The following is a 10844-nucleotide window of genomic DNA, read 5'->3' on the forward strand; positions in this document are numbered from 1 at the left end:
TAAAAAAAAATACACATAAGCAAAAAAAAAAAAAAAAAGAAAGCCTGGCATGGTGCCTGTGCCCCTAATTACAGGTGGACAACTTTGAAATAATCTAGACTTGCCAGTTCCCAGGTAAGGGCAGAAAAGTAGAAATCCTTGTTTTACATATGAATCAGGAGTTGGGAAAGTGGGTCATTCCTTATGCAGACAGGAACAATTCTACATAGGATTTATTGAAGTTTTCTATAGATCTCTCAAGAATAAAGGAATACCTGTGAAGGAAGGCAAAAGGAGACCAAGTGATCTTCCGTCTTCAACACTGGGAAGAAAACGTTAGTAGCCAAGTGATAAAGTTCTATTTCATAACTTATGTCTTGCTCCAGGATAAAATATTCATATACATTCTATGTAACCAGGAATTAGTGATGACTTCTTAGAGAATTTATCATGTACAATAGTTGTCAATAAACTGCTCTCTCTCAGTGAGACTACTGGATATTTGAGTTTTTTGTTATATAAAATCCAAGGCCAGAAAAAATACAGTGAGTCACATTTTTTTTTAATGAAAATAATCACACAACTTTTTTGTCAGGTCAATGAAGAAAATTGGAAGTCTTCATTATGAGACAATCACTGAGGTCACTTTAATGCATATTTCAGTCTTTTTTTCTAAAATATACATCTCTGGCTTTTACAAAAGTGAACTTATATAAGATTTTTTAAATCTTGCACAGGTTACTTAACACTGTATTTTAAATAATTCCCCCATCCCTATTATGCTTCTATAAATATTCATTTTTAATAAATAGTTAACCCTCCATCTCAGTGGGATACAACCAACCATTGATCAGAAATATTCAGAAAAATTTGCACCTGTCCTAAATATGTATACTTTTCTCCCTCATTATTTTCCCTAAATAGTATAATGTAACATCTGTATATATAGCATTTACACTGAATTATATCTAACCTAAAGATGATTTAAAGTATAGAGGAGGGTATGTGTAGCTGATATGCAAATACTGTGCCATTTTCTAAAAGGGACTTGGGCAGTGGATTTGGTATACACAGAGGGTCTTGGAACCAATTCCCTAGGGACAACTGCATTCAGAAAGAATATGTTATTATTTTTATTTTATAATTTATTGCTATATTGGAGACATTTTACATCATTTAAACTTGTTATTTTGAATGCTTGAAGATGTCCATGCAATTGTAACAAATGATACAATGAGATCTTATGTACCCTGTACCCAACATACCCAAATGACAACACTGCACTGTAAAATCACAACCAGGATATTAACATTGACATGGTCAAGATACAGAACATTACTGCAAGATTTATGTTGCCCTTTTATAGCCATGGTTACTTCTCTCCCCACACTTGCTCCCACACTTGCCTAAACCTGTGGAAACCACTGTTCTTTATTTCTGTAGTGTTTGCATTCGTGAATATCATGTAAGGAAGTAGACTTTTGGCATGAAAGTGTGAGGAGCACCACTGGCCACTTCTTGACATTATCCTGAAGGCAAACAGCAAATAGTGAAGCCTCTGTTCAAGAATATCTACGAAAACTTAGTAAGAAAATCAGGCTCTATGGTATTGAAGCCAAGTCTTCTCACTCCCTCTCAGCTCAGCAAGACAGACTCTGCTCTAGACTGCTGCAGCCTTGAGCACAAGGTTCCCTCTGCCCCCAGCTTCAAGCCATGGAACCTTATTATTAGGAGGAGCAGGCCTTCACAGTTTCTCATTGTGCCCCAGCTACCTGCCAGCCCTTTGCTGAGGCTAAGTGCATTGGAGAAGTCAGAGTTCCCCTCTTCTGCCGAACCCTCACTTGAGGAATGAAGGGTCTACCTTGGGTGTGGCATGCTAAGGATTCTGGGGGCCTGCAACTCTTTCCTCCTTTTGTAAGGTGGTGGCTCCACCCCAGGATAGGCAGGCTGAGTGAACTACAGGCTGGTGGCCATCCTCTCAGCCAAATGCTCAACTACTAGAGTCAGGTGGTCACTTAGAGAAGCTTACCATTGTCCCAATGCCCAGTGCCTAAACTTTGACTTAGAGATTTTGCTTGGTCAGGAACTGCAGGCTCTGAAATAGATAACCTCTGATATATTCCCAAAGGAAGTGACTTCATTTGTAATAGAGCTTGGAGAAATCTGAACCTAAAGGCACTCTCAAGAGCAAGAGAAGTTGAGGTGAAAGCCAGCTGGAAGGAGATTCAGGTATCTTATGAGGATACACCCTGGACTTTAGGTTGGCTAGTTATAGGCTAGTCCCTCCTGGACTCAGGACAATTAGTAAACACCTCAGAAAAATTAGTTCATAGGAGTCACAATTTTATTGGATTAGTTTATGGAAGAATTTCTGCCCCAGGGCACTGTTGAAAACATGGCAGACAGTGAAGTTTACCAGCCAGGCATGGTAAATGAAGAGCAGAAGAGAGTCCTACCAGTACCACGCCCATTCCAGGGTCACTGTGGGCATCGCCAAAGCCAGGCCTCCATGAAGAGCAACTCGGAGGTTCAGCAATGTGGGGTGAGAGGAAGAAAATAAATATCAATGAAATAATCCAGCCACCAAAATATACTCCACGGTCATGTATATCTAAAAAGAACAAATAATTTTTAAAAAAAGAAACAACCCAGCCAATCCTTACACAAATAAACAAGCAAATAACAAGCAAGGGAAGGAGGCTCAGTACCCAGAATGCTATATTTCCTAAAATGTTCAGGTTTAGCAAAACTGATGAGACATTCAAAGAATCAGGGAAGTATGAGCAATAAACCCCAAAACAAGAACAAACAAAAACTGCCTGTGATAACAACCAGATGATGGATTTAATATAAAAAAGCTTCAAAGTGCTCATTATAAATATGCTTACAGGCCTTTTTCACCAAGATGGCACCAAAAGCTTAGAAGGAAGCTCCTGCCCCTCCCAAAGCTGAAGCCAAACCAAAAGTTTTGAAGGTCAAGAAGGCAGTGTTGAGGGATATCTACAGCCACAAAAAGAAGATCTGCATATCACCTACCTTCTGCTGACCCAAGACATTGCGGCTCCAGAGGCAGCCCATATATCCTCAGAAGAGCACCCCCAGGAGAAACAAGTTTGACCACTGTGCCATCATCAAGTTCCCCCCCTTCTGCTGAGTCAGCCGTGAAGAAGATTGCAAACACCAGCTCAAACAAGCTGTCAAGAAGCTCTATGACACTGATATAGCCAAGGTTAACATCCTGATCAGGCCTGATGGAGAGAAAAAAGCATACCTTCAACTGTCTCCTGATTATGATGCTTTGGATGTTGCCAACAAAATTGGGATAATCTAATCAGAATTCAACTATCTGATTCTAAATATACCCTTTTTTCCAACATAAAAAATATGTTCACAGACCTAAAAAAGAGAATGATAAGGAGTAAAGGAAGGTCTGCATCAAAAAGAAAATATCAATAAAGATATGAAAGGTATGAAACAAGAGCTAAGTGGAAATTCTGGAGTTGAAAGGGCCAATTGTCAAAATAAAAATTCACTAAGGGGATTCAACAGTAGGTTTGAAGTGGCAGAAAAAGGAATTATTGAACTCAATAAGAGACCATGAAAGTCAAAAATGGGAAAAAAAGGATGAAGAAAAGTGAATGGAGACTCAGAAAAAATATGGAACACTATTAAATGCACCCATACGTGTAATTCGAATGCATGAAGGAGAGAAGATGGAGAAAGCAAAAACTGATTTAAAAAATAACAATGAAAACCTTCTTAAAGTTATTGAAAAAAATATCCTACAAACTGTGAAAGTTAGCAACACCAAAATGATGTCATTTTCTCTAACTCTAATGAAAAGGAACTGGAAGCCATGAGGGGCACTCCTGCACTGGGTTTATACAAAAAATAATCAGAAAATTTTTGCCAAACTACAGTTTGCTACAGGAGTCACACAAAGACAGCTGTGCACTCATTTTCACAAAAGCATTCACCTGACAACTATCTTTACTAATAAACTGACATCAATTTCTACAGTAAGCCCCTGTAACCAACATTCTGTTTGCTTCAAAATAATTTATGTGCACTTCTCTCTTTTATGTTTGAAGGCTTCCCCTTTCCCAGAGAGCAATCGCTTGCCATTCCAAAATAGACTTTGTTTTGCATAATCTGTCTCAGAGTTGCTATTTAATATTAACAGAATCCAGAAAGCTCAAGGAACTCCAAATAGAATAAATTAACAGAGACACACAGGCATATTGTAGTGAAAACACTAAAAGTCACTGACAGGGAGAAAATCTTGGAAGCAGGGGGTGGAGCGGGAAACATGACTCATGGCTTACAAGAAAACTCCTGGAAAATCAATAGCTGATTTTGGCAGAAACAAAGAAAGACGTAAGTCAGTTGAATGCGTAATCAAAGTGCTCAAAGAAAATAACTGTCAACAAAGAATGCTATAGCCACAAAGTTAGTGTTTAAGAATGAAGGCAAAATCAAGATTTCTCCAGATGAACCAATATTGAAAGAATTTGTCACTAGACCTACAAGATATACTTTTTTCTTACAAGAAAGTGTCTCAGGTAAAAGAAAGAAACTTGAGACAATAATTTGAATTCAGAGAGTTCTACAAAAGTACTTATGCAATTATAAAAGACACTATGAATACATATTTCCCTGATTATTCCCATAACTGGTTTTAAAATAACATACATATAATGTAGGAGGATATCTATAATGTAGGGAAATATATGTGTAATATATTTGCCAATTATAGCACAACAGTTAATATACATATATGTGTGTGTTTGTGTGTGTATGTGTGTATGTGTGTGTATGTGTGTATGTGTGTGCATGAAAAGCACTAGAGCAACCACTATCTATTAAATCACTAATGAAATTTAAATGCTGTTAGGAACTATTCACTCAATGTAAAGATGTAATAAAAGCAAAATAGAGGAACAAAAAGACATGAGACATAGAAAGCAAAAAGTAAAATGTAAAATGTATATTGACTCACAATGCACTAATTCTGTAAAAATATCTAATTCACTTAGATATGAGGTTAAATTGTTTTATACCTTTATTTCTATCTATTTATTTTTATGTGATGCTGAGGATCAAACCCAGTGCCTCACACATTCCAGGCAAGTGCTTTGCCACTGAGCCACAACCCCAGCCCCGAGGTTAAATTTTAAAAGTGTAAAAATCCTCCATAAAATCATTCCACCATACATATCTGATATAAACTAAAAATACTGTGAAGCTTCCAATATCAGTGACTTCATCAAGCTGGATTGCAAAAACTATACTAGATTGTAACCCAGGAATGTGTTGATTTTAAAAATCAACAAAAAATGTTCTGTAATGGTACAAATTCAAAGAGATATTTTGCTGTCACTAGGTATAGTCCTCAATTTATCAGCTGACTTATCATCAAAAATTGTATTCATCATATCCAAACATGCTGGAAAGATAACTTTTTCAGCAGTTGTGGGGGCCATTTTTTTTCCACATGATGCACAACTAAATATGATAACAGTAAGGTTTCTCACTAACGCAGTAGAGCTACAAAGAAATTGTGTTGATAACTTTCTGAGTTTTTTTTCTCTTGAATAAAAATACTCAAGAGGTTTATAAATAAGTTTTACATTATGAGTTTCTAAGTGCCTCTTTAATTTTGAAGGTTTTAAGCTCTCATTTGCAATAATATTATTACAAACAACAGATGAGGCCTATATTTCAAAAGGTTTTTCACATTAGACAAAACCATATTTTAAATAATTTTCACTATAACTCCTTGTGCTCATTTTTTTGCTTTTGAAATGTGTCTCAAATGAGGTCAAAGTTGGAAGACTATTGTCAATATTTATATATTTTTACAGAATTAGTGACAGAGGAAAGCAGTTGGGGCCATGGCACCCAGAAAGCAGAGAGAGAGAGAGAGAGAGAGAGAGAGAGAGAGAGAGAGCTCTCCTCATCACAGACAAATATAAACCCCAAAGCCACACCCCCAGTGACCCTCCTTCTCCAGTCACACCTGACCTATCTACAGTTAATCCCTATGAGTGGATTGATGTACTGAGTAGGTACTCTGATTATTTCACCTCTAAACTTCATTGTATTGTCAATATTTACACTTCCAGATCTAGAACATATTTCTGTATATTTCATTTCATTATTCCTCTTTCTATTAATAAAGAAATGATCCATTTAACATTTAGTCTACTTAGATTTAAATGTCATAATTGCCACTAACTTAAAAAAAATTCATTTTTTCAGAAGGCTTTATATAGACCCTTTGCCTAAATAATGTCCATTTCTAGGATCCCCAACACTTTTTAATATGTTAACAGACATATTCAATATGTTAAATATATTTAAATATATGTTAAATATATTTAACATATATTTAATATATTTATGTTGACATATTAAATATATTTATGTTGAAATAGTGCCTCACTAAGTTAGCTAAGGGCCTCACTAAATTGCTGAGGCTGGCTTTGAACTTGTGAGCCTCCTGCATCAACCTCCCAAGCCACTGAGATTACAAACATGCCCCACCATGCCTGCCACTCCTCCCAGCTGAGTACATCTTTTTGTGAAAGATGTTATCTTAATTATATATTTTTTTCTTATTTTTTGCTCATTTAGAACATGAGTTCCTTCATTTCAGGCCCTGCATTCCACAAGTCTGTGACTCCCACAGTATCTCGAAAAGGTCTTATCTCTAAAAGTGTTTCTTGTGTTTTTAAGGAAATTGTGTTGAATTCGACACAGTGGGGAGTATTCTATGACTCTTGTGTGCTGTTGTTGTTGTTGATTTTCATATTATACCATCTCTATTAAATTTAATTATTCCTGTTCTTGTTTTTATTCAGCTTTTTTTTTTCACTTTTTTCAACATTTTTTCACTGTTGTGACCAAAAGAACTGACAAGAACAATTTTGAGAAAGAAAAGTTTATTTGGGGACTCATGGTTTCAGAAGTCAGATGGCTTCCATTCCTCAGGTCCTGAGATGAGTCAGAACATCACAGCAGAAGAGTGTGACAGAGGAAAGCAGTTGGGGACATGGCATCTAGAAAGCAGAGAGAGAGAGAGAGCCCTCCTCATCACAGACAAATATAAACCCCAAAGCCACACCCTCAGTGACCCTCTTTCTCCAGTCACACCTTACCTACCTACAGATAATCCCTATCAATGGTATTGATGCACTGATTAGATACTCTGATCAATTCACCTCTTAACTTCCTTATAGTGTCTCACATAAACTTTTGGGGGACACCTCATATCTAAACCATAACATTCACTCACAGTTTTTAATCAATGGCTGAATTCTTCCATATCATGGTCCCTTTCCTCTACTTATCTCCCTTTGATTTTTATGTCTCCCACACACAACTTTCTCCCCCGCAAGAGCTTCCACATATGAGAGAAAACATAGAAAACTCTTGACCTGATTTTTCCTTATTTTGCTTAATATAATGATCTCTAGTTCCATCCATTTTCCTGTGAATGACATAATTTCACTTTTCTTTATGGCTGAATAAAATTCCTGTGTGTGTGTATGTAATATCATATTTTTTAAAATTTATCCATTGATAGACACCTAAGCTGGTTTCATAGTTTGTCTATTGTGAATTGTGCTGCTATAAACACAGATATGCACACATCACTGTAGTAAGATGACTTTAATTCTTTAGGATAAATAGCAAGGGGAGATATACCTGGGTAATGGTGGTTTCATTCCTAGTCTTTTGAGAAAACTCCATACTGATTTCCACAGTGGTTGTCCTAATGTGTAATCCCACCAACAGTGAAAAAGAGTTTCTTTTTCTCCATGTCCTCTCCAGCATTTATTATTGTACGCATACTTGATGATTGCCATTCTGACTGGTGTGAGATGAAATTCCAGTGTAGTTTCGATTTGCATCTCCCTAGTTGCTAATGAAACTAAACATTTTTTCATACATTTGTTGGCCATTTATATTTCTGTTTTGAGAAGTATCTGTTAAACCCCTTTGCCCATTTATTAATCAGGTTATTTGATTTTTTTGATGTTATTTTTTTTGAGTTTTTTATACATTCTAAATATTAATCTTCTGTCAGAAGAGTAGCTAGCAAAGATTTTCTCCCATTCCATAGGTCCTGTCTTCATATTCAGAATTTAAAAAAACAGAAGCTCTTTAATTTGATGCCATCCCATTTAACTCTTGGCATTATTTACTGAAATTTAGGAATCCTATTGAGAAAGTCATTGCCTGTGCCTCTACGCTGGAGTATTGACCCTACATTTTCTTCTAGGAGTTGCATAGTTTATTGTCTAATTCCTAGGTGTTTGATCCTTTTAAAAAAAACATTTATTTATTTTTTAGTTGTAGTTGCACACAATACCTTTATTTATATGTGGTGCCAAGAATCAAACCCAGGGCCTCACACATGCTAAGCAAGCACTCCACCACTCAGCCCCAACTACAGCCCTGGTCTTTGATCCATTTTGAGTTTAATTTTGTGCAGGATATTATTTTTATTCTATTTATGGATAATCACTTTTCCCAGAACCATTTGTTAAAGAGGCTGTCTTTTCTTTAAAGTATGTAAAACTTTTAGAAGAAAACATACCTGCTTAATTTTTAATAACTTTTTTATTTGTTCTAATTAGTTATACAAAACAAGAGAATGCACTTTGATACATCATACATAGATGTAACATAATTTCTCATTCTTATGGTTGTACATGATATAGAATCCCATGGGTTGTATAGTTATGTATGTACATAGGGTAATAATGTATGATTCATTCTACTATCCTTCCTACCCCCATACTCCCTCCCTTCCCTTCACTTTCCTCTACCTAATCGAAAGTAACTCTGTTCTTCTCTAGCCACACACCCCACCACCACTTATTGTGAATTAGCATCCACAATTCAGAGAAAACATTCATCCCTTGTTTTAGGTGGATTAGCTTATTTCACTTAGCATGATATTCTCTATCTCCATCCATTTACCAGCAAATGCCATAATTTTTAATCAGTAAAGCTGAAAATAATACAATATGTCTTATTAGGAAATGGATAAATAAACCATTATATACTTTTACAATGGAATACTGCTTAAAATAAAAAAGAAAAAGCTACAGATTGTTACTGCTTTGTTAATCTTCATGTTAAGGGAAAGAAGCCAGACTCTGAAGCTAGATTCTAAATCCCATGTGCTGCATTATTCTGTTAATATGGCATTTTACAAAAGGAAACTATTAGGCTGAGGAGAGAAGATGACCACAAAGGGGGATATTTTAGAGTTATGAAAGTGTTTTATATCTTGATGGTGGTAGTGGTTATATGACTATATATGTTTGACAAAACTCAGAGAAATATGAAATAAAAAGGCTAAAGTTTGCCATAATCCAAAAGTACCAATACTCAAATCACCAAAAAACATAAATAGAAGTAACTTGGAATGAAAAACATTGGAAACCTCTAAACTAAAAATCCAATAAAATATAGCTAAAAGAAATTTTAAAATAAAATATAAATATCTAGTGAATTTTGAAGGTCACTATTTTTCAAAAGGCCAATTTTCTAAAAGTTATTGAGTAGGATTCTTCTTCCTCCTCCTCTATTATTCCCTCTCCTTCTCCTCTTTTTTTCTCTTCTCCCTCTCATATTTGCTCTGAAGAAATTTTTGACCTAATGATAAAATTTATATCGATATAAAAAGGACCTAGAATAGCCAAAGGGAGTTACAAAAAAGAAGACCATGAAGGAGTTAAACCATCTGATTTTTTTTTTTTTTTTTTTTTTTTTTNTTTAGGAGCCATGTTAGAAAAAACGTTTACCTTGAGGTACCAGCAAACCTTGCTGTAGTTTGGGTGAGTATCCCTGAAGGTCCATGTATCCAATCAAGGTTTGGTCCCCAGGGTGACAATATCGGGAGGTAGTAGGGCCTTTAAAAGGTGGGGCCTAATGGGAGGCTGATTGAGGGCATGCCCTTAAAAGATTGTTGGACCCTAGTCTCTCAGTCCCTCTCTGATTCCTGCCTCATAATGTAAACAGTTTCCTTCAACACTCACTCTCTGCTATTGCCATCTGTGTCTCCATCAAAGGCACAAAGCAATGGGGCCACTTGAGATTAAGCTGGTGCCTCAGGAACTGTGAACCAAATAAAACTTTTCTCTTTACACATTACTTCAGGTACTTTGTTACAGTGAAATAAAATTGACTAATACAAACCTAAATTTAAAATTACATAACAGCAGTACAGAGGAGTTACAAATAAGGGATGTAGAAGCTTGTGAAATATACATATAGAACATATCTGCTTTGGAGAATGGATATTATGATCCATGCTTAATATTCAGGTCAGTGGCAAGGAGATGAGTTTATCAGGGCAAATATTTGAGCTGAATCCAGAAAAATAGGTGATTTATGTTTAATGTCTACAACCCCCCACACATGCAAAAATAAAAACAAATGCCTTACAACCTCCACACTAATCAAATAAAAAAGTTGACATTGAAATAGGATTTATAATTCAAGCATCTCTTTTTTAATATTTTATTTTTTTAATCATAATTTTTTATCATAAAAGGTATTTATCAAAATAAATACCTTTATTTTTATTTATTTATTTTTTATGTGGTGCTGAGGATCGAACCCAGGGCCTCGCGTACGTGCAAGACGAGCGCTCTATCTCTGAGCCACAACCTCAGCCTCACAAACATCTCAATCACATTTACAGTGACTTCTGAACATTAGTAACATCTATACTGTGTTCCTCTGATTTACTAATGAATTATATCATTATTCTTTATAGAAGTATAATTAATGTTTCCCAAACAGGTTACTTTGACACATTTTTGGAGTAGATAAAATTCCTTCTG

General features: G+C 35.7%; 1 pseudogene; it reads left to right on the forward strand.

Annotated features, from left to right (window-relative positions):
- The first annotated feature begins 2884 nt into the window (after positions 1–2884).
- Positions 2885–3593, forward strand: LOC107144060 (annotated as a pseudogene).
- The last annotated feature ends 7251 nt before the right edge of the window (positions 3594–10844 follow it).

The sequence above is a fragment of the Marmota marmota genome, unplaced genomic scaffold, assembly GCF_001458135.2.
Source record: "Marmota marmota marmota unplaced genomic scaffold, marMar, whole genome shotgun sequence".
NCBI classification, from domain to species: Eukaryota; Metazoa; Chordata; class Mammalia; order Rodentia; family Sciuridae; genus Marmota; species Marmota marmota.